The sequence below is a fragment of the Rhinolophus ferrumequinum genome, chromosome 21 (assembly GCF_004115265.2).
Source record: "Rhinolophus ferrumequinum isolate MPI-CBG mRhiFer1 chromosome 21, mRhiFer1_v1.p, whole genome shotgun sequence".
Taxonomy (NCBI): domain Eukaryota; kingdom Metazoa; phylum Chordata; class Mammalia; order Chiroptera; family Rhinolophidae; genus Rhinolophus; species Rhinolophus ferrumequinum.
The window spans coordinates 46,713,323-46,738,745 of NC_046304.1; positions in this window are offsets into that span (position 1 = coordinate 46,713,323).

Here is a 25,423-nt window from a genome sequence, read left to right on the forward strand (position 1 = left end):
AAGTGAGAACTAGACAGACCGACTAGTACCCAGTATTTGGAATAATCTTTTGGCTGCCTATCAGAATACTGGTATCTGAAGCTTCTCTTTCCATTCGGAACAAAGGCTCTTTCTATACAGTGGTTAAATACTATTCGAACCAACATAGTTTTTGACAAGGTATTAGAACTTGAAACTCTTCCCACAATTAGGAGGGAAAAAAAATCCTCAACAGCAAAACTGCCAAAGTCCTTTCCTGTTAATTGGGTATAAGTTAATAGTGTTTAGAAGAACAATGTCACCTGAGGTAAAAACTGTCACCTGAGGTATTTAGTTCCAAAAGAACATGAAATCAAAGACTCCTGCATTAGCTTTCTATTGTTACTATAATAAATTTCCACAAACGTGGTGGCTTAAAGAAATAATAAATTTATTACCTTATATATCTGTAAGTCAGCAGTCTGACACAGGTCTTTTGGGCTAAAATCAAGTTGTTGGCCACATTTCCATCTGGAGGCTCTAAGGAAGAATCTACTTTCTCGCTTCTTACAGTTTCTAAAAGCCTCTGTATTCTTGGAGTCATGGGCCCCTTCCTCCATCTTGAAAGCCAACCAGTCAAGTCTTTCTCACATGGCATCACTCTGAACTTCCTTCCCTTCTGCCTTCATCTTCCCCTACTAAGGCCACTTGTGATTGCATTAAGCTGGGCCAGGAATCCAGGATAATCTTCCTATTTTAGATCAGCTAGTTAGCAACCATAATTCCCCTTGCAACTTTAATTTCCCTGTGCCATATACCGTAGTGTGACACAGTCATCCTATTCAGAGGTTCCAGGGATTAGGACATGCACATCTTTGGGGGTCATTATTCTGTCTACTATAATTCCATTTCTGATATTTGGTTTGGGGGAGTCATGGGTGGAGCTATGATTTTGAAGACCATTATTGTCATTTTTTTAAATCACTTCTTGTTATCAGAATCTGGGCAGAAGACAGCACCTTGACTCCCATTATGAAAACACCATCTCCCATCCTTGACAGCTGGAACACAGACTAATTAGATGTACCCACTCTGGACTTTGAATCTTAGTAGACCATTCCAATTACTGAGGGATACATATTTTTCTTAGTGGCAATGGCTATAGTGACAGTGAGAATTATTGGGGGTATGGTGAGGGCAGGAGCACCAGGAATCCAGATTTGCTGTGTGTGATAGTTTGATGGTGGGAGTAGAAGAAGTGAGGTACCAATAAAATTCAACTAACGAGAATATGCTTGCTGTGTGATCTTGCCCATGCTTCTTTTCATCTTCAGTAATACTCATTTTTATTTCCCACATTGGTTATTAGCCATTTTTGCACCCGTTCTCTAGGTTCTGAGCTACCCTGTATCCCTGTAATTCATTTCATCTTGAGTAAGCCATAGTCCGTTCTGTGGCTTCTAACAGTCTGCCCTGACAGAGATTCTTTGGATTAATATTCTTCACTTCAGAAAAATCTCTTTTTCTCTTCCTATTTGTAACACAGCCTGACTTATATAAGGTAGGGGACTCTGGGAACACGGAACAAGTGATGAGATAGCTTTTCTGGTCAAGTAGAGACTAAGAGAACTGATAATCCAGCAGGACTGGCCTTTGAGGGGATGAGAGGAAAGGCTAATACACAGGTTTTGAGACAATGATTGAATTAGGATTGGATTGGGCCAATTTTCAAAACTAAAAAGGTGAATTTAGGATGTGAGAAATAGTAGCAGGAACCTGGAGGAGAAGGATTACTTGAGGTTATTCCCTTGTTCTTGATAATCAAGTAATGAACAGAAGGAAAGCTATATTTAGAAGCACAATGAGCAGAATCCAACTATTTAGAGGGGCTGGCAGGCAAGCTTGAGATCACAATACTGTTATGGTCCCCACGGAAATCCGGAGATCTGAAGCCTTTCAGTAAAACCAGGGGAGAACATTCGTCTCATGGCCAGGGCCAGCATGTTGGTAACGAGGAATCTGGGGGCTCATAGGGATCACTTAAAGTCAAATGGACACGGGGATGATTGTGGGTACACTGATTCCAATGGAATCTACTCAGTTGGTGTTCTGAGGCATTTGATGTCTTTTTTGCTATGACTTTGAAATTGGGCAAAGTTGAACCTCAGGAAGAAGGAGTTCACTTTATCACTTGGCCAAGGTTTGAGGAGAGATTGACCAATGTGGGCCGTGATTAATCAATATCTCGGCACATTCTCACAGGAAGACAATGGAAGCTGAACAAGATGTTCTCAGCAGACTTCTGAAACAGATTTCTATAGCATGCAAGTGTCCTTATCACCTTTTCAGAACACCATGCTGTACCGGTCTTCATACTTGAATGCTTTTGGATTCAAGCAGGTCAAAAGGTGTCCTGGAAGATATTCTAAAATCTCACACATAGAATGGTAATCAGATTTAAAAAAATACAGAAACAAAATAAGATATATTGATATTTGGAAGGGAGGGGAAAAAGAAAGCTTAGACAACACTGGAGCTGAGAAACTCCATTTGTTTTGAGTTGTTATAACATCACAAATGCACTCTGGTCTGAGATCTGAAATAGCAGGGATAACACCACTCACGTGTAAGACTGATGAAGCACTAAGTGCACAACCAACCAGGATTTGACAATGAGCAGAGACCTGTGAAATTCCTATTTCTTCACCATATTCTGCTCATCATTTCTCCATCCTGCTTTAGTCCTCGACCTCTGCAAAGCAATGCTCCTTTCTTTCTGACCCCGTGGGATTCTCTGCCTTCTTTGGCATGGATTTTCCCTGGTTGTGTTTTCAGGATATTCTGAAGGACACGAACAATCACATAACAGAAGGGACACAATCCTCATTCAAGTTCCCATTAGGTTAAGTGCACCTCGATTATGTTTCTTATTCTCCTGTTGTTTGTTGTTATTCCCCTTCCTGTGTTTGTTCCCAGACACCTTAAAAACAGGAGCCAAGATCCCTCTGTAGGTGTTGGGAAGGTGGGAAAAGGGAAGGAGAGTCGGTAAGAGGGCATAGAGCATTTTTACTTATTTCCTATATTAAATTTATTAAACACAAATCCCAGGACTTAACCTTTACATCTGTTGCATCTGTACCTTTATTTGTGCATTTAAGTGCTGAACCTATATGTATAATCTCTCAGGACTCAGGCAATGCTACTTTTACATAATAACTCATTTACTGTTTTCAGTGTCAAAGGACCCTCAGTGTCCCATCTTTTATGCTTTGGATGATTCCTTGAAAGTAGATCTCTTATTTATACAAGGAGGGAAAGATCCATAACATTCTTATTTAATAGGAATGTGTCTCCCTCTCTCTGTCTCTCTCTGTCTCTCTCTTCCTGCCTTTGGACTGTGTGTGTGTGTATACACATTGTTAATATATGCGATAATAGCCCTGAACACATGGAATTTAATAACAGAGGATGTTTAATCTAGGTTTTTACCATCTTGACCAGGGGCAGCAAACTTTTCCTGTAAAGGCCAGATAGGAAATATTTTCAGATTTTCAGATGATGTGATCTCTGTCTCAACTACTCAACTCTGCCATTGTAGGGTGAGAGTAGCAATACATAATATATAAATGAATAGGTGTGTCTGTGTCACAACAAAACTTTATTTATAAAAACAAGTCACAGATAAGATTTCCACTGTGGTCTATAGTTTCCTGACTGTTGAGCTCGAGTTTAACTCTTATACCAGGTAGTGTATGACTCTCCAAATATATATATAAATGTATGTTTAGGAATATATATATATATATATATATATATACCAGGGGTGCCAAAAAATGTATACACATTTTAAGTAAGGAAAAAACTGTATTAAAATTGTAATAATATATACCGGTAACAAAAGATGAATACAAGTCATGTGTTTACATTTTTTTTGGCATCCCCTGGTACATACACACATACATATACATAGAAACACAAATAAGTTTTAAAAAAAGTAAAATAATAGATTGGGTGAAAAATCACTGAAACCATTCTCTGTAATGAGAATTGCCCACATTTCCTGCAAATGAGCATTGATTTGACTTTAGAATCAGTGTCCTTCCTTAAGCAGCTGGAGCTGACCCTTAATGGCTCTAGGACATTCAGGTTGTGTGCCCCACGTGCTTTGGGGAGCCGAGTTGCTGGCCTTGGGAGCATTCTCATCGATCACAAAAAAATTTTCTTCATCTTTTGCTATTTCCATCTGCAATCAATGCAGCCTATGAGCATTGCAGGGGTGTGGTCTCTCTGTCGGATCACTGCTCACCTGTACCCTGCAGATGAGCTGGATGCGTGGGTGCAGCATCTCTAGCTGGGAAAGGCCACTTTCTTCTTGCAAATAGAGTTGAGTCTAAACTCCTTATTATACGGAAACAGGGCATCCTCCATGTAATGTGTACAGACACTTCTCAAGCCCCACTCCCTCAGATGCAAAAGGGAGCTTGGGAAGCTACTCTTAATTACTTCATGTTTCGTATGTGTTGTCTCTTATCACATCGCCTCGAGAAGAGCAAAGCCATCTAGGCCTTGCTGCTCAAAATGCTGTCCGCATCGGTGGTATCTGGGAGCATGTTAGAAATACCAAATCTTAGGCTGCATCCAAGACTGTTCATACATAATTGGTTTATGTTTAAATAAACATAACAAGATTTTCCATATGTGCATTCATATGTGCGTTATATGTGCGTTCATATGTGGTATTCATATGTGCGTTAAGGTTTAAGAGATATGAGTCTAAATAATCCATATTTCCAGCTATCTTAAAACAATTGTAGACAAGGCATGATGTAATTTAAAAAAGAAGCATAAATTAACAAAAGAATGGATTTTGTCATGGTTCAATGGACAAATGCGTCCACGGATATAGAAATGAGTGAATGAATTAGTAATTTCCCCTTAAATAAATATACAATCAGGTTTATAGAGGAACTAGATAATTTTATTAAGATGAAATGAAGTCAATTGTGTGAAACCCATTACCAGACTGAACAGATCTATGCAGATGGACAGTGCAACATTAATGCTACAAGCCATCGGGTGACACATTAGTAATAAGGCACAGAATCCAGTAATAAATTCTCAGAGAGACGCTTTGATAATTGTGCTCATTTACTTTGTATGCACCTTAACGTTCTTAGCCTTTGTTGGTAAAATGCATGGGAAAGTGTTCTTTAAGGACATTGGCTGGCAACTACACAAGTTATTGTGTGTACATGAACATTTCCAACTATTGTTCCTTCTGTGTGAATTGAGAGTGTTTTCCTGTGAGCTCTCTCTCTCTCTCTCTCTTCCCTCTCTCTCTCTGTCTGTCTTTCATCTCTCACATACACACACACATTCTAACAAATGCACACATCTGTCAATCTCTCCTCTGTCTGGGTGTGTCAAGCCAGTGTCTCCATCTTGCAGCACAACAGAAAAATCTTGGCTTAACAGTGCGGTTGATTGAAAAATGTCAGTTTGAATGGATGCCATTATCAGTCCTTTGGGATGCACAGCACATATTGTTCAGTTCAGAAATACTATGATTTTCAAAAAGATCATTTTTCCTGACATGAGTGTGCATTTGGGAAGAGAGGTCTTAGGCAAAGTTTAGTCCAGGCATATAGACACGACTGCATTAACTCTATTTTAAATATAGAAACCGTTTCTTGAGTAGGTCTAAGGACTGCAGGATGAAGGAACAGGCAGAGCGGCAAACAGTGAGCAGACTGCAGGATGAAGGAACAGGCAGAGCGGCAAACAGTGAGCATGACATGTTCAGCAGTAAAGAAGCTGTAAGAAATTTCAATACATACCATGAGTACATTAAATAGTCAGGAGTATAATAGACAGCATAGTCAGGGTGTTTACACTTTAGCTATGGTTTAGATTTCACACAGGATGATAAATGATTGAACACTGTCATCTCTAATACATTGACAGTTGGCTGAAGAGGGAACCCAGATTCAGAATAAATTGAAGTAATTCGTGTTAATATGTTCCCTATGTTGTTTATATGAACAAGATTCCAGTAAGAATAGGAAAGAGGTTACCCAAAGACAAGGCTGGACCTTTGCAGTTGATAAGAGTTAAGAATAGAGTCTATATTTTAGTTTGAAACTAGAATCCCCTGTTTAAAATACAAATATAAATCATGTATCTAAGAACACATATTTTAAATAAAGCTACTGCTTTTATTTCTCTGGAAGAATATCAGATTTTTAGTACAAAGATATTAGATTAATTGAACACATTTGATAGTCTTTTGAAATTATCCTGAGTGCAATCAAACATTTATGAAAACTAGGCAGTTAATAAGTGAATAATTCAAACTAGAACAGGTGAAATTCTTAAGTATGATAAGCAACTTGAGATATGAAAATTATTCAAAATTAAAAGAAAATGACAATTTGACCCTCTTAAATTAACCAAATTTAAAATTTACTCCTCATTAATGCTAAAAAAAAAATGGATGCAATAAAGCTGGCAAAGTTATTTAATGCTGTTGACACTATATATTGATTCAACCATTTAAAAACTACATTTTGAAATACATTTAAAGAAATAATAACCAATTTCTGGGAAATCATCCGAAAGTAGTAAAGAAATATATGAAGTGGCTTATTGCAGCATGCTACATAACAGGAATGGTGAGAAGAAGTGAAATTCTTCATATCAGAACTTCACAATTCCAGAGAAATATTGTAAATTTATTTACATGATAATAATATACACCTTTAACAATATGGGAAATGCTTATACATTTAAATGAAACAAAAAATATACAAGACTTACCTGAGGAAAAATTTTAAGCACTACTGAAAGACCTAAAGGTAGACTTAAATAAATGGAAAAGTATTCATTGCCTGTTCTTAATTCCTAGTTTTGATCATTTTAATGTGTTACAAAAATACTAACATTAGGGGATCTGAGTGAAGGGTTATGGAAATCCTTTGTATTACTTTTCTGTAAGTCTGACTTTAGCTCAAAGGCGAAAGTTAAAGAAAAATGATCTATACATGATTTCTCAGATGTAAGGCTAACTAAAAAATTGTTGTTCAAAATTTGGATAAAAACTTGAAAGGAACATGGAAGAGTCAAAGAAGGTATTCGAATGCTAGATATTCAGGAGAGATGAGTGTGTGTGTATGTGTCTGTATGTGTCTGTGTGTGTATGTGTGTGTATCTCTGACCATTGCTACTGGTCCTTCTTTGACGAAGGGCAGAAACATCTACCAGTAAAATCTAGGAGGATTTTTGGAAATGCAAATGTATAATTCACAGAATCCCAGTATCAGAGACATAAAATTTGGCAGATGTCTTGGAAAAGTTTGGCCAATGTAATATTTCACAGGAATAATTAAACAATAACAACTTGCCCTAGAGATCCTCTAATCTCCCCCAAATTGCCCTCATTTTAAGTATCGTCTGACCTCACTCTCTACCTTCATTTCCTGAAATGTGTTTCATGCAACTCTTCATCTAAATCATCTCAGATGCTTCATATTCCGCTTGCAACTTCTTCAAAACCAACTATCAGTTGTTACATTGTCCTCAGAGACTAGCTCACCAAAATAAAAACTGAAACTAGAATTTAGGTGTTAACCTAGTATATGCACTTGCACGGAGAATCCAGTGTGAGGCAATTAATGGCTGGTAGTAGACTGGCAGACTGCCACAATAAGCAGCTGATGTAAGTTTTTAAGGGGAAGGATAATTATTTCAGATTAACCACAATAACACATATATACATAATAAAAAAACTCACATGGCTCTCTTTTCATTGAAAAAAGACAGTTTCTTTGTTTTCTTTTTTTCCCCAGCAAGATAGAACAGCAAAATAATGATATTTCTTTTAGGAAAACTGAATCTTGGAACATTACATTGACAGTTTATAAAATCGGAAATATTTCTAGGAAAGCAAAAAAAAAAAAAAAATCAATTTATTTTTGTTCCCTCAAAAGTAGCCAGTGCTTATTTGTGGTGTCTGGTAAAACAAGGGAGACATATGTGAGGGAAAGAAGAGAGGGGTTTCTCATAGGTCCTTCACCTCCAACCTCTTACCCCATCTACTCGCATCCCCAAAGGCCCAGGCGATGCTGAATGTGTAAGTTTTCTAAGTTACCTCTATGCTTTAGCTATGTTCTGAGTCATTTGCTAGTTGATTTTGCTGACACTTGGCTACCCAGCTTCTACAAATTCATTTTACTGTCTGGGAGAGATCAAAAGAGACCCTGACCTATGACCAAGCTTAAGGTTTGTGTCATTAAATACCAGTGCTTCTGTTGGTTGCCAAACCATCTACCCCCAGCTGCCATGACATCCGTTTCTTTGGTTGACACTATAACCTTCTCCATTTCCTTTCCATCCCTCTGTTCCAGCAAAATTATTCTTGCCTCAGGCCTTTGTACTTGCCATTTCTACTGCCGAGAATGATCTATGAGCTCTTCCCTTGGCTGGTTCTTCAATATCTTCAAGTTCAGCTGGAATATTATTTCTTCAGACAGGCTCTGTCTACACAAAGTATCCCCTACCCCATCTTTGGAGGTAGTTTTCTGTCACAAAACACTGTATTTTCAAGGGACTTGTCACATTCCAAAATTATCTATTCACTTTGTGTGTGGGGGGGGCAGTTTGTTCCCCCATGAGAAAGCAAGCTCCATAAAAATAGAGAACACATTTGCTTGCTTTGTCCCAGACATTATCATAACAGCAACTCTGTGAAGTTGAAACTGCTGAGAAAAAGGTGTCGGAGGTTAAAGGATGTGCCCAGAGTCATACAGCTAGTGAGTGGGAGAGACAGAATTCAAACTTAGGCAGAGAGAATTGAGACGCTCTTGCCCGCTTTATTAAACTCTAAGAATGAAATAAAACCAAGTACGTAAAATACTTAGCATAAGATCTGACCCATAGCACTTAATAGGTGAGTTGATTTGCCCAAAGAAGTGGTACAGATGGAGTGACCAACTCTCTCTGGGAAAGCAAAGCAGCTTTTCCAGGACTCAGTGCCTAGTAAACCAGAACAATATGGACCCTACAGAACTATCCATGGAGTCCATATTGAAACCAGCTACAGTTGTTTCCCAAACCCTTTCTATCTACCGCCCAATATTATATGAGATAGACCCATGCCTATGGACCCAAACTAAATTTAATTGTCTTCCCCTATTAAGACTATCTGCAGCATCTCCTAGGAAATATCAGAAAATTAGAGATGTTTGTTTTAAGATAGATGCATAGAAGGCCTCTGGCATGAAATCAGTCCTTAGAACCCAGAAAACTGGAATTTTCCAGGTATGGCATTATGTTCAGAGACCAGCGGGCCCAAGCACATAGCCACAAGTAGGGTTTGGGCTGGGAGAGGGAATTCCCGCTCATTCTCAGGAATTTTTTTCGCTTTCCCGAGTCCCGAGATATAAACTGTTTTCTGTTCTCCACGATGAATCGTTTCCACAAAGTGACGGCTGATATTACCAACAACCTGGGTTCAAGAAGCCATATTTGCCCGTTTCCCGACCAACTTTTCTTGGGATTCGGGAATGGAAAAGCGAAACAAATTCCCGAGAACTGGAATTCCCGCCCGGAAATCCTAGCCACAAGGGAACCAGGTGATTGCTTTTACATCCCCAGCATTTAATTGAAGCCTCTTTAGAAAGAAGAAGATGTCCTGTGAGCTCTGTCTAGGCCTACCCCGGGGCTTCAGAGAGGTAAGCACAGTACTCTGGACAATGAAAGACGGCCTAATAAGTCTCCCTTACAGGTGAATCTCAAAGGGACCATAGGAATGAGACAGGGTTTCTTGGATAAAGGACTGAGATCTTTTACTACTTCTCAAAAGATTAAAGAACATAGAGGGAGAAAGCAGGGGGTTATTTAAAACAATTTGTGTCTGGATATTGTTAGCCCTCCATGCCATTTAAGTTTTCAATATCTTGGCAGAATGAATTGCAGAATTGAACTAATTGTATTTGGAATTCTGCCTATGTTTTATAAAGAGTTCTGCACGATGATGATAAAGAATATATTTTAAGAGCACTAAATGTCCAGATGAGTTTTCCTCACTGTTTATAAGCACAGGATAAGGTGCAAAACCTCTGATTTGCTCACTTGGAAACTGTTGAAATGTTTACTTTCTGAAGAATAATCAATACAATCAGGTCCTCGAAGCTTATCTGTGAGCCTCTCTGCCTCTGGATTATCTCTAGCATGCAGACCTTATGCCACACATTGCTACATCCTCCTCCTTTGACCTTGGGTTTTCGTGTGCTGATAACAGACCTGTCATGAAATCTACTTAAGAGTTTGGAATCCTAAGATTCAAAAGTTGGTTAACTTCTTCTAAAAGATATTTGCAGTAATTATATATATACCAATCACTCCACCAATCTTTGTCGAACACTTACTATGTTTTCCAGCACTTTTAAGACTTTATTTGCTTGGGACTAATAGCTCTAAACCAGCCAAGAGATAAAGTCATCCATCGTATACTTTTATGATTATTTTTGAGAGTTTTTAAAGTTTATGGTATAAACTTTTAAGAATATAACCTATAGTTAAATAAATATGTAAATATTCAAAAGTTTGAGGCAATAAAATCATGTTGCATATATATTATATGAAATAGATATTATATATAACATTATATATAATATTTTATTTATTATATAAATGTATTAAAAGACAGTATATAATTATAGTACATGAAAATACAGTGCATTTGTTTTTCATATGTGAGTTGGAGAAAAATTCTAAAATTATCATGTAAAATGAAATCAAATATCATAACTAGTCCTCTTGTAAGTCACTTCCCTAACCCATGTATTTTATGATTAGTATTTTTCAAACATTACTAACCCTAAAGTCGAGAGTTCACTTATATACATACATATAGCACTGCTTATACTGAAGTATTCTGAATGTATGTTAGTCTACACATAAAATAACCATCTCTGGGAATATCAGAGAAATTTCTCTTTTTAGCAAAATCTGGCAAGTCTATTTTCACTTTAGTTCTTTCTGGATCTGTATGCAGACCACGGTGAATCCGTCTGGAGATGTCAAAGCATTATGCATCATTCTTTTTCTTTGAATTTTAATTTCATCAGCATCGGCTGGAATCCCTCAAGTCAGGAGTGACTTCCAAGGGACAAGCGTATTTCTGCATGTGATTCCCCAATGGAATCCCTGGGAGCCTGAGGTTTGGAATTAGATGCTGCTCCACGAGGATGCTGAGCAATTCCTAAGTGCCTGTACACACCAAGCTCAACTGGCCACTGCCACACTTGGAAGAAAAAAAGAATCTAAATAAAATTCAATCTCACCTTGAGTGGGTGATACGAAATTCAGTCTGATCATGGGGCTACCTCCCTTCATCAGAAGAAAACTGGGGAAAAGATTGTCTTACATGGACAGCACACTGGGGAAGGCTCTCCAATCTTAGGTGGAAATGCAGTGAAGGGTTCAGTCACTGTCCCAACTGGTCTCCTCCTGTCATGCACAGTGTCTCCGGGATTTCCCTTAACCAAGAGCATCTCTGTCTTAAGTAAAAATATCAACCAAATAGCCACAAAATGGGGGAAGAAATCTACATATTTGAAACATATTTAAAGAATATCAATGTTCAATATTCATGTGACTTGTTGGCCTCAGGTAGCATAAAAATAAACCCTTCACCCAAGTAATTACTGGCTAATTAGAACTATTTGTTCCCTTCTTCCACATCCCGAATGAAGCCTGTTGATAGTTTCCTAAGAAAATCAGCTATCCAGATGGAGGGAGAATCAGATTATTTATACACATCATTTATGGACATTTAAATTAAATGGTTTTATATACTTTGTAAAAGATGTTGTAATTCATGGAAGGAATTAGCTCACATAATTATGGAGGCTGAGAAGTCCCACAATCTGTCATCGGCAAGGTGCCTGAGACCCAGGAAAGCCAGTGGTTAGCTCCAGCCTGAATCCGAAGGCCCAAGAACCAGGAGTGCCAATGGTGTAAATCCTAGTCTGAGGGCAGGAAGAGGTCGGTCCTTGCCCGGCTTTAGCAGTCCGACAGAGACTTCTCCCTTCTTCGTCTTTTTGTTCTAACAGGTTGGAACATGCCTACCTCCACTGGGGAGGCCATCTGCTTTACTCAGTCTATGGAGTTAAAGGCTAATTAATATCTTTCCTAAATCATCCTCACAGACACACCCAGAAATGTTTAGCCAAATATCTGGGTATCCCATAAGACATAAAATGAACACATCTTGTTGACACATAAAATTAAGCATCACACCACTTTAGTAATAATGCTCTAAATCCCACATGTCCTTCCTGGCAGCGATAATGAAAGCCGCCTGTGTTCACAGCATGTCCCTCTCCCCGGCTATATCATCAGAGACAGAGACAGTGGGTCAGAGGAGTTGTCCTGGGCATGATAACTAGACTCATGCTGTTTTTACCCAACGTTTAGCAGTGTTCATGAATCAATGCCTCGCATGTTGATGTCTAGATTTTTAGCAATCTGAACTGATTGTTTTTAACAGTTTTGCCCAGTTTCCTGGTTGCATTTTGTCAGAGAGAGGATTAGTTGACTTTTTAATCCCATCATGATGGGAAGGAAATCTTATTAACTGTAGATGTATCTAGAGTGGATAAAATAACTCCTTTTGAAAATCTTTTCTCATCATTTCAAGCCTTGGTGTGTGTGTGTGTGTGTGTGTGAGAGAGAGAGAGAGAGAGAGAGAGAGAGAGAGAGAGAGAGAGAGAGAGAGAGAGAGAGAGAGAGAGAATGTGTTACTTCAGAGCAGAATGTAGTGAAAAGACCTTGTACTCTGGACTCAAATGAACCTAGGTTTGAATCTTGGCCTTATAACATCCTGCTATATGAGTTCTGGAAAAAACACTCAGACTCTTTGAGGCTCCTCTATAAAATAGAAATCATAGCTGGGTTTTGTAAAGACTAAATTCCTGAGCTCTAATATGTACTAATGGATGCTAGTTTTCTTTATTATACCACTTCCCTTCTTTGCTTTCCATAAGCACGTTCTGTGTGCTACTGACTGATTTCATTTTTGGTGTGCACTAGTTACTGGTGTTTAAAAAGTACATATCTGGGGTTATGGGTAATTCAAGAGACACAATGGAGAAATGCTTTTTAAAGCAACCAACACCCCTCTGGTCTGATGCCCAAGAATGCAGCTCTATTCTTGTGTTTTTACAAGTCTTACATTGATTTATATTTGCAAATGTACTTTTGGTAGTTTTCTTAGGCTGTATTCCCATTCTCTTTCTTTAGATAACTATTGTATATGTATATATATATATATATATATATATATATATATATATATATATACATATATATATATATACATATATATATATTGCAGTATTTCCTAAGTGTTACAAGGAAGAAGGAATGACGAGGATAAAACACACGTTAGTTTTTGTAGGATAAATTCCAAACCAACTTATTCTAGTACAAATTCTTTTCCCCCCCATTTTTCTTTTGGTCAGTTATCTGCATTGATATCATTATATTACTCTCATAATTTCCTCTTTGAATTAACTCACTCAACACAACTAATTACTAGGTTAGTATTTCTATTCTAAGTACTGATCATGACTAGAAGGTAAAGCAAAATACTGTAAAAAGATAATAATCTAACTCAGACAAGATATCCATTTTTCCTTCATCTTGATAATACATATTCTGTTTTGTGTATATGCTCAAGTACTGGTGCGTTTGAGAACTGAATCAGCTTTTCCCCATGCCTATTAAGTCTTAATAGTAAGAAACATGATTTATTGTCTCCTTGAAATATTGCCTCTCTTGTAAGAGAGAGTACCAGACATCCAAAATCAACCTGGTTTTGTAGAAACAACACTGAGTGAAATTGGAGTGGAAACAGGATACAAATTTTGCTCTGTTCTTCACCAACTGTATGACCTTGTTTAACTAAATCAACTTCTCTGAATTTCGGTTCCCTTATTTTCAATAATGAGGTGGTTTTATGGCTAAACTTTCTATTCCTGCTAAAACCCTATGACTCTGCAGTCACCTTCTATCAGTCTGAATTTTGCTTATGTTTTCTTTAACTACCTGATAAATGAAATGTGGTTATTTTCGGTCTACCTAATGATACCGAGTGATGTTTCGTGTATTTGTTCCAATGTTGTATACTGTTGTATACTATTTTCAGAAATATGATTTAAGATTCCAGGCAGCTAAACTTGTCTCTATTGTGATGGGGACATCACTTGTTTATAGTCTCACATTAATAATAATTTTATGGGGGGGGCGGGTTAGCTCAGTTGGTTAGAGTGAGATGTTCGTGACACCAGGGTTGCTGGTTTGATCCCTGCATGGGCCAGCGTGAGTTGTACCCTCCACAACTAGATTGAAACAATTACTTGACTTGGAGCTGATGGGTCCTGGAAAAACACACTAAAAAAATAAAAGTTAAAAAAAAATCATTTTATAGTCGTATGAACTTCTCCATTGTTCCATTGTGTGTGTGTGTGTGTGTGTGTGTGTGTGTGTGTGTGTGTATGTTTATGTATTTGAATATAGATAGGTCTATATCTGTATATATTTAAGATACCACCCCCACACACGCATCTCCTCTGATCCTGTTCTTAAAACCCAGAACATCTCAACTCTATTACTTTATTTAGAACAATTTCTCCTCTCAGTGAACTAAATTGTTGTACCTCGTTCCTTTAAAGACATTGAGAGTATCTTAAATGTGTTCAATTTACATCTAATGAGCAGAATAGGCTTGGGGAAAATAAGCTACTGGCCAGACCCTGTACTGCATTCTTTTATTTGCTTAGCTCAATTATAACTCCAGCCAAGAGTTAAGCTAAAAAATCCAATCCTGAACTCATTTACCCTTAGTATTTTGTGGGAACAATGATCCAGAAAAGCAACATATTTTAGGCCCCATCCAAAGGAGCTCAGGTTTGCACATTTTAACCTCACATAGTCTCGATCTTATTAATGGTTTCATTTTGGCAGCTATACACTCAAGAGTGCAAGACATAAAATCCACAATTTTACCACAGCTGTTTCCTACTTCCTCCACAAAATTATTTTAACACCTTGTGACCCAAGGGAAAGGGGTAAATGGATGACTTTCCAAATGAATTATCTCCTGTCTGCTGTGTCATTCCAGAAGTACTTTCTAGCGGGCAGAAAAATCCTTCACAGTTTTCTTTCATGATCAGGATGTTTTAAAACTATATTTATTCTCCATTCCTAGTTTTTCATTCGTAAAACCTCAGTATACATAAAAGGAGAATTTCTGCGATAAATAGGGACTCATGCTTCATTTTAGAAAGCAAAGAGGATTTACTAAATATTCTAAAATCCTTCTGAAAATCTTGTCTTTAGTAGGGAGTTTCAGGATCACATTTTCAGGATTTGGAAATTTAAATTTTCTGCCAAGGAGTTTTCTTTTTCATTTTTTTTTTTATAAGTAGTGAGCTAGCTAAAGTTACGATTTAAGGAAGCATTTTGAAGATAGAAAGTCCAGACTTATATTAAAATCCAAAGGAAACTGAATTATATGGTGATAATAAGAACACGTCTATGTTACATGGTCACCTGCTAATAATACCATGATAAATATTATTTCAATGATAAATCTCAATACAGCCATATCCGTCCTCTCCACCCACGTATCACATACATATGCACACAAAGGAGTCAGAAAGGGAGGGAAAAGAGCTAAAACTTCCTCATATAATAAGTCAATCTGTACAATATTAAAATATCAACCATTTAGACAAAAGAAAGCAGGAGCAGTACTGATCTAAGGCCAGGCATCTTGTATTTTTCATTCATAAAGAGAGATCTTGAAGCTGAAGGTATACTAGAAAGAACATAGATTAATGTCTACCACCCATTGGGGGGTCTTAATCAATCATGTAAAGACTTGAGTCTTTATTTAACTTGTGATGTTGAGAAGCACTATTGGTGACTTTTTTTCTGCCCATGTCACCACCCATTGGAATGGGTCCCCAGTAGCCAAATTTGAATGTATCTGAATGAATGAGGGTAAGCCCTTGGGAGAAGTGGAGCCAGTCAAACCCTCTTTTCCCTGAAGCTTGAAATTGTGGCTAAGAGGTTCTCATAGCCTATGCTTCTCTCTGGAAGATCTGGAAGGCTTCCAAGGTTGGCATGACCATCTCGCCCCAATTCACTATCAGTAAAGAATGCTAATCTGTGGAAAGGTCAGAATGAAGGATGTGTCCAGAGAGATTACAAACACCTCGACCTGGGATCCTTAACGTTTCCATTTCTTGGTTTTATTATTGCCTACATTCTAGCCCCAATTCCCTGAGACACTGCTGTACTCTTAATAAATTCCTCCTCTTATACCGAAACTAATTAAAGTTGATTTAAGTACTTAGCCCCCCAAATTCCTGCCTAACCTAGGTAATTGTAGAATATAATAGCTGTTTTAATCTAGCTAAATCTGAATTTATAAATGAGAATGAAATGTAATGATGGGATAACAATTTTGAGAAATGAAGGTTCTAAAAAAGATATGACTTTTATCAACACATTGCACAAAGTTAGTGATTACTGAATATATCTTGAAGCAGGTAAACCCACTGTAAACATTTTAAGTAATAAATGTGCATAAGATATCTTGAGAGTTATGATTTAATTGGTATGTAAAACCACAAATTGCTTTGAGGAAATATTATTTTAATATTAATCTGGTTTATGCCTAATTAGTGTGAAGAATTTTGAATTATTTTCCTTCCAACTAATATTCCTTGAAATGTCCTGCTCTCAGAATTTGTAGAAAGGCAATATATTATTCTTCTCTCCAATTGGAATCACCACAATATTGGTTATGTTTTTTATTTCTCCTGTAAAATGTCTTTTATTAAATAGGATTTATTTCCCAGGTGTTGAATTTTCCAGAAAAATAATTTCCCTTGTTTTAACTCCTGGCCTGTCTGGTATTGGGCTCTCTTGACTAGTTACTTGCATATAAAAAGGGTTAATTTAAATTCAAGTCCATACCCTATTTTCCAGTGTTTGTAGATGATACTATGTAGTGAAAACTAATATAGGTCCTTATTAAAATTTTTTTTCTACATCAAAAGTAATGTTACTTTGAATTCAATTTTCTAGTTGTTAATGATAATATCTAATATAAATATGCTATGTCTTACTAGATAGCTAAGTAAGTCCATTTAATAGGGACAAATTTCTGTTCCAGAGGACTGGGGTGGAAGATCTTTGCATGGGTAGGATACTATTGTCATTTTTACAGTAACTCACATGGTGTCATAAAGTCCAGATTGGTATAAACATTAGTCACTAAACCACAGACTTCCTTTTTCATTTTATGCAAGCATCGTAGTCCTGCAGAATGTGTTATACCAGGAGGCACCACTTGTTGGAAGAGAGAACACTGGGATAAATCTTTCACCCTAAGTCATAACACAACAAGATTTCTTTCTTTCCTCCTTTCTCTCTCTCTCTCTCTCTCTCTCTCTCTCTCTCTCTCTCTCTCTCTCTCTCTCTCTCTCTCTCTCTCTCTTTTTAATATTGGCTACAAGTATGTAAGTTTAGCCAAGAGGGAATTGAAAGTATCTTCCTGTTACATTTTTTCCACATCTGCAAGGCCTAAGCTTAGAAGATTTAATTTTAAAAAGATTTCCTCTTATCGTGAACAGGTTATAACATAAGCCAAGTACTAAATTTTAGTTTAATATCTTCTTAAGTAGAACAGAGTTTTCTTAGAATGCCTATGAGTTTCTTTGTTCTTTTATTCTCTTCTTCCCTTCTTGCCTGCCACTTTCCAAGACTTGCCTGTTACCTTTTCCCCTGCGATTTGCGATCCCTGTGATTCATCAAGGCCCATATAAGGCCTCCATAAAATTTTCTTGAAAAATTCAAGCCAACAGCTATGTCTTCCCATACCTGATTTACCATGGTGGAGTCCATGCTTTTCATTTATAGGTACTAGGAGAGGTAAAAATGTATTAACGAATGGTTTCTATGTGGTAGATACTTTTAATTTTTATTTTATTTTTCTATTACAGTTGACGTACAATATTATATCAGTTTCAGGTATACAACATAGTGATTAGACATTTGTATAACTTACAAAATGATCACTTCAGTTAATCTAGTATCCATTTGATGCTACAGATAGTTATTATAATATCATTGACTATATTCTCTATGCTGTACTTTACATTCCCGTGACTATTTTTATAACTGGCAATTTGTACTTCTTAATCCCTTTCACCTTTTTCATCAATTTCCTCAACTCACACCCCTCAAATCTGGTCACCATCAATTTGTTCTGTGTGTCTATTAATTTGTTGTTGTTTTTTCTTTTCATTTATTTTGTTTTTTTAGATTCTATATATAAGTGGAATTGTATGGTATTTGTCTTTCTCTTTATGGCTTCTTTCACGTAGCATAATACCCTCTAGGTCATCCATGTTGTTGCAAATGGTAAGATTTCATTCTTTTTTATGGCCGAGTAATATTCCATTATCTATATGTCCCACATCTTATTTATCCATTTGTCTCTTCAATAAATAGCATTAGGAAAACTGAACAGATACATGCAAAAAAAAAATGAAACTAGACCACTTTCTTGAACCATATACAAAAATAAATTCAAAATAGATTAAAGACTTAAATGTAAAACCTGAAACCATTACACTCATGGAAGAAAATGTAGGCAATAAACTAGTTGACATCACCCTTAGCAACATAGTCTTGATATATCTACTAGGGAAAAGGAAATAAAAGAAAAAATAAGCAAGTCAGATTACATCAAATTAAAAAGTTTTTGCGCAGTGAAGGAAACCATCAACAAAACGAAAAGACACCCTAGGAATGGAAGAAGGTATTGACCAATGATACATCTGATAAAGGGTTAAAATCCAAAACCCCATAATTAACTCATACAACCTAACACCAAAAAAATAAGCAGTCCAATTAAAACATAGACAGAGGACCTGAACTGACATTTCTTCAAGAGAACATACAGGTGGCCAATAAACATATGAAAAGATGATCAACATCACTATTCATCAGGGAAATGCGAATTGAAACCCCAATGAAATATCATTTCACCCCTGTCGGAATGGCTGTTATCATATACATCGACAGACAAGTCAATGAGGATGTGGAGAAAAGTGAACCCTCGTGCACAATTGGTGGGAATGTAAATTGGTACAGCCACGGTGGAAAACAGTATGGAGGTTCCTCAAAAGATTAAAAATAGAACTGCCATATGACTCAGCAATTCCACTTCTTGGAATTTACCTGAAGAAATCCAAAACACTAATTTGAAAAGATATATGTACCCCTCTGTTCATGGCAGCATTATTTACAATAGCCAAGAAATAGAAGCAACCTAAGTGTCCATCAATAGATGAATGGATGTGATAGATATTTTTAATCTATTGTAATTTCCAGTTCAGCTCTGATTTATCTAATTTGGTATAATAATAAAATGCTTCCTCAACATACTAATATTACAATAACAACATCCTGTCCCCTGCCATCACCCAATTAATCGTTTAAAAACATTTATGTTTGTCGTACAGACCCAGTATTAAAATTAGGTATTAAAATTCTCCGAATTCTACTGAACATAGGTTAGATCTGTAGAATTTCTGCTTTCTTTTTATTTCCCTTAATTTGATTCTTCCTTCTTTCCTTTATAATCCATTATCATTCCTTGAATTAAAACAGGGATGATTAAAGTAAAAAAAAATAAATCATGCCGAAAAGAAGAAGGGATTCTTCATTTTTAAAATTATTTAATAATGAAAAGATTCATTCCTCCCCAATAAAGAATTCACATTATGTTAGATTGGAGTGCTCCATTCAACTGCTAGGGTTTTCAACCACTTGAATCATATTCTTGATTTTAGAAATATTCTTTTGTTCTTCTACGCGTCAACATGGCTCCCGATATTGAGATGCTAACATGTATTGAATGCACAGTACACCAAAATGTCAGAGAATATCCTTTATCATAGGGGACACCTTGCTAAGATAATATTGAAAATGTACTCAATTCATATTCTCATAAACCTGATACAACTTTCTTTTCAGTTCCCCAACCTCTGATCTTACCTCAGCCAAACACACACACGCACACACACTCCTTAAATACAGTTTTTCAGGCTGAAGCAAAACCCACTTTGTAGGTCTGTTCAAGGAAGTTGTGAATAAGGAATGATCACTTGAAATGCAGATTTTTTTTTTCATCCTAACTTATTAAAATTTTAGATGTTTAGTGAGAGAGTCTTTCTGCTGTTGGGGTCTGCAACTGCAAGTTGGGGTCTCTAGTGCCAATCTATAAATGGAAACAGTCATAGCAAGGAAAAAGTTACTGTGAAATTCCATATTTTAAGAAAAATATATGTCTTAACCATGACAGTTTATAAATTGTGATATTACAAAAATGAGTTTGTAGTCTTTGGAAAATTTGGCTCATAATATTTGGTATCAGTGTATTATATGTAAAACTACATGTGCCTTTAAGAGCAAAACCAATGCTCTTATTTCCTCATGTAGGAGTGAGTGATTAATAGATCGATTAATTCATGCCTCTTATCCTTTAATCTTCTAATTTAATTTTGAAAAGTAGTATAAAAAAACAAGAGAAAGCACTAAGCAGGAAAAATAGGCTATTGAACTGAAATGTGTGTGTGTGTGTATGTGGGTGTAGGTGGAAATTTGAAATGCTCTTAAAATTATTTTTATAAATAGAATATTATCAGGAATTTAAATAAAAATAAAGTCTGAAAATTTAACTCTTTCCCAGAAGGCAAGTTAAGAAGATGATAAAGACTTAAACTGAAAAGAACTTATTAGGCTATCCCATTAAATCCATGCTGTGGATACCTCTACTCTCCAAGTACGTCAAGGCGGCAGGTACGGCAAAGCACAGGTAGCGAGATGAGTAAATTCTTATTTGAAAAGAGCTGAGGGCAAATCTGCCTGGTCATTCCACTAAAAGGGTTAACGTGCTTTTTTTGGCCACCCTGCTCATTCAGTTGCTAACTCACAGGCAAATTTTCCACTGTGGTATCCTGTAATACCTTAGTTATCAAGCACAAAAGTGAACATTGTCCTGAAATACTTCCTCTCCCGCTAAGAGAATCTGGATTCTGAGAGTCAGTGGAGAAAGGGAGATGCATTAAAGGAATTTCAACTGGAAACATACCTTAGTCGCATGTATGCATTTCAGGGAGTGTGAAAATCTAATTGTTTCTCGGTTGTACAGAAAGGTTATCTCCAGTTTGGACTGATACGAAGCCACGAGCAGTGCTCTGAACAATTTGCTAAATAGAAGCTGCTGGTCTGTGTGATCTAAGAGAAGGTGTCCTCTACTCCCAATATCCCGATGGCTTGCTCACTTGCTTGTTTCTCCAAATGCTTTACACTGCTGCCCTTGGATCTGTTACCTTTGCACATCCTGGGCTGATTTAAGGGCAATCTGCTCTGACATCTCCTCCCCGAGGAAGCAGAACCACAGTGCTTTCATGATTTGCATGTTTCAGGCACACTAGCTGGTTCACATACAAATCAAAACTTAATATAACCTATGATGGTTTTATTGCATGTTATTGCTTCGAAAGAAAACAAAAAGTCTTCCATCCCTTGGAAGCTTTCCCTGATTGGTTTGAAGAGAGGTAGTAAATCTGTTCACTGCCTCCTGCTCTAATTAAATAAATAAATGAAAAATAAATCCCAGGATGCCTGCTTTACCTGTCACCCCACAGCACGTATTGACATCACACTGGTGAGAATGGCCTTAGTATGTTACTGTGCAAAGAATGTCAGTCTATAATTTTAATGCGTAAGAAGAGTAATGCAGAACTAAGTTAAGTTGCAGGAGAATCCTATAGGTCCACAGCTTATTGCTATCCTGATAGGAAAATAATATGTACTCACATTCCAGTACCCTATATGGAAGCGATTCTCTGAAGGGGTGATTTTGCCCCGAAGGGGACATTTGGCATTGCCTGGAGAGTTTTTTGATTAGCATACCTGGAGGGGGGTCGCTACTGACATCTAGTGGGTAGAGGTCAGGTATGCTGCTAAATCTCCTGAATTGCTCAGGACAGCCAACCCCTGCCCCCCAACAAAGAATTATCTGATCAAAATGTAAACAAGGCTGAGGTTTAGAAAGCCTCTCTACAAGTAAGTACATTTTTCTTCCCCTGATATAATAAAGGTGTTGCTTTCTATTTTAGGGCGTTTTTTTGGAGTGTGTGTGTGTGTGTGCGCGTGTGTGTGACTTCTGAGGCTGAGAAATGTATGGGACAAAGATGAAATACATTCTCTGGACTTAGATAAACCAGAGGCAAAATATGTGTTCCCACCATTGCCTAATGTAATAATGGAAATCAAGTTATTAAGAAGAAACAAAGATTATATGTTCTCTGCAGAGTATTATAATATTGCATTGTGCCACATTACGTGTCACCATTAAGTATTAAATGAGACTAAAATAAAATAAAAGCAAAAGTTAAAGTATCTTCATATTTTTGCCAATTTATTCATAATTTTTTTTTTTTTGTAATGGCGAATTCTGATGGTGAGAAAAAGAATGATGTTCCTTTTTACATTTATTTGACTCCAAAAGTGATCTCTTGGTGTAACCGATATATATATATATTTTTTCTTTTTTGTGTGTGCCTATTTTGGATGATAAATGATATGGCTATTTTACCCCTCAATCCAGAAGAAAGAGCTTCTCACACTCAGATTTGGCAGTTGAGCAACACATAACTTTATGAGGATAGTAGCTACTAACAACTAGCACTTCTTCATGTGCTCGATTCATATTAAGTCATTTAATTCTCACAGGCACTATGATTATCTTTGTTGTAAAGAAATCAAACCCCAAAGATTCTGATAGTAAATATACAGGAAACTTAGCAAAAACATCCAAGGAGTTCTCTCTATTATGGTTCTATTATTCACAAGGAACTATAAGTTTTAGAGACTAGCTAACTTGCTGAAGGCCACATAGATGCACAACGAATATACAAAGGATAAAAATGTAACCTTTTATAGTTTTTCCCCCGTGATGATCAGGGTGACCCTATGACACATTATCTCACCTAGATAGAAAGAGGGTGCTATGAATAATTCAGTTGGATCTCATGTGCTCCAGAACTGCCCTGGCACAGCTGGGGCAGATGACATATGATCACCATAGGTGCTATTTCCCTGTCACTCTCGACCCAGTGTATTGCATCTGTGGCCTGTAAGAGCTGTTTGTGTTTACACTGAGGTAGTACAGACATTCTTTCTTTTTCACATAGGTCGAAATCAAGACACACCAAGAAAAGACATCTAAAGTTGATTTATTTTGAATCTAGTCTGTTGCTGAAAAGAGTGACGAGATACTGTGTCAGGGAGGCTTCCAACAGGAAACAAATGGCCCAATCAAAATGTGAGGTGGGTTATTTCTAAAGGATGTGTTTATCACATGGGTATAGTAGGGAAACCTCAAAGATAACCATAGGACTGAGCAGCAAAGCTATTACATCACTCTTACTTGTCTGATAAAATATACGATGCCGGGTTAAATTGGCATTTTGGATAAATAACAAATGATGTTATAAATATTTTAGTATATGTATGCTTCCCCTTCCCCCTTTTTTGTCTAATTCTTGCAACTTGAAGTCTGCTCCCCAAAAGGGACAAAGGAAAGGAAGAGAGTGAGGTTCCTGGAAGGCCAGGAGGTAGAGGTTTGGGTAAAGCGTATGAGACATTGAAAATGGAGGGAAGAGACTGTGTGAGAAACCCTCCCAGGGAGAGAGTCTGAGATGTGGAACCTGGCCTCCCTTTTCTCCCATATCCTGAGCTCCCACAGAGGCTCCCCAGTGTCTGAACCCCAAAAGAACAGCTTCCCAGGGCACAGAGCACAGGGAAGAAGAATGGGTGGATCAGATCTGAGGAAATACATGGAAGCTGTCTGGCCCGGCTAGGATTACATTTCTAGTCCAGCAAAGGTGGTGGCCAGGCTTTGGGAAAAGAAATCTCCACCTCCAGCCACACCTGACTGATAAATGAACTTAACATTGATTAAGAAAATAAAATCAATGGGACAGTACAAACAAATGTACATTGCAGAGTGCTTTTTAATCAAAAGGCTTAACCTGTGTAAAACAATTCTAAACAGGAACAACAAATTATGCAAAAAATATACAAAGTGACTTAGGACAGCTTACTAAAACTAAGTTCCCACTTCTTTCAAACGGAAAGGCAAGTCATAAGATGGAGACCAGATTAAAGCATCTATATGGTAAGAAAAAATATGATAGCTTGAGCTTACTGAATTTCTCTTACTGAAGCAGATAAATGAAGGTCAGAACTTCTGTGGGTTAAATCCAATATTCTCCTCAGGATAAATTTGTTCTAAGATATAAAGACTTTTTGTCTTTAAAGCATTCCAGATGTCATTCTATAATAATATGGCTTATGGTTAATCATTGCTTATAATCATAAATACATATTTTTGACCAAAGCATTTTGTAAAATGTATAGGCACCTGTGACTTTGGATACCTTTAAAATATTCATTATAAGTGAAAATCCAAATATTAATTTATACAGTGTGATTATAAATAGATGATAAGGTAAATACACAAAAGCAAAGACACAAAGAATATGTGTGCATACAGACATATCTGGAAATAAAGGCACAGAAATGATGATGACATTACTTCTAATCCTGGATAGAAGAACTACAGGTGACTTTTCAGCATATTTTTACTTCTCTCTACTTTCTAAATTTTCCATCCTAAATGATTCTTTATAATCAGTCAAAACAAAGAATAGTTCCCTTTTCTCTTTTATGAGGGTTTCGTGTTCTGAAATAATCATTTAAATTGCTCTTTTACATTCTCTGTGATTCTGATATGAAACTGATTCAATAGAAGGACGTATTTACTCAAGGATAATGCGGTGTCTATTTTACACTGGAAACACCCCAGCGAAAAAGACTGCAACATAGTGTGTTCTTTTACTTTTCATAGTAAAATGGAAATTGTTTGTAGTCATTGCCAAGAATAAGGCTTTGTAACTTTGAGTTTGGCACAGGCCATCTACTACATATCACTATCCAAATGTTGCTGGAAAATCCGAACACTTTTTTTAGACGCTTTTACAAGAGCGAGTGATGTATTATCTTATCACGGCTAACAAGTCTATGTTCGTTGTCTTGAATGAGTACAAGAGAAAACATCAGGGGACCTTTCTGGCCTGGCATCTGGACTCCCTGTGTTTGGCATGAGAATGACAATCGCTCCATAATTGGGCCAGCATAAGAAAAGGGAGAAATGGTTCACGGTAGGGGACATGCACTTGGCACTGTTTGGGTCATTTCTCAACATTTCAGTAACTGGAATGCCTCATTTCTCTGTGTCGACAGTCCTGAG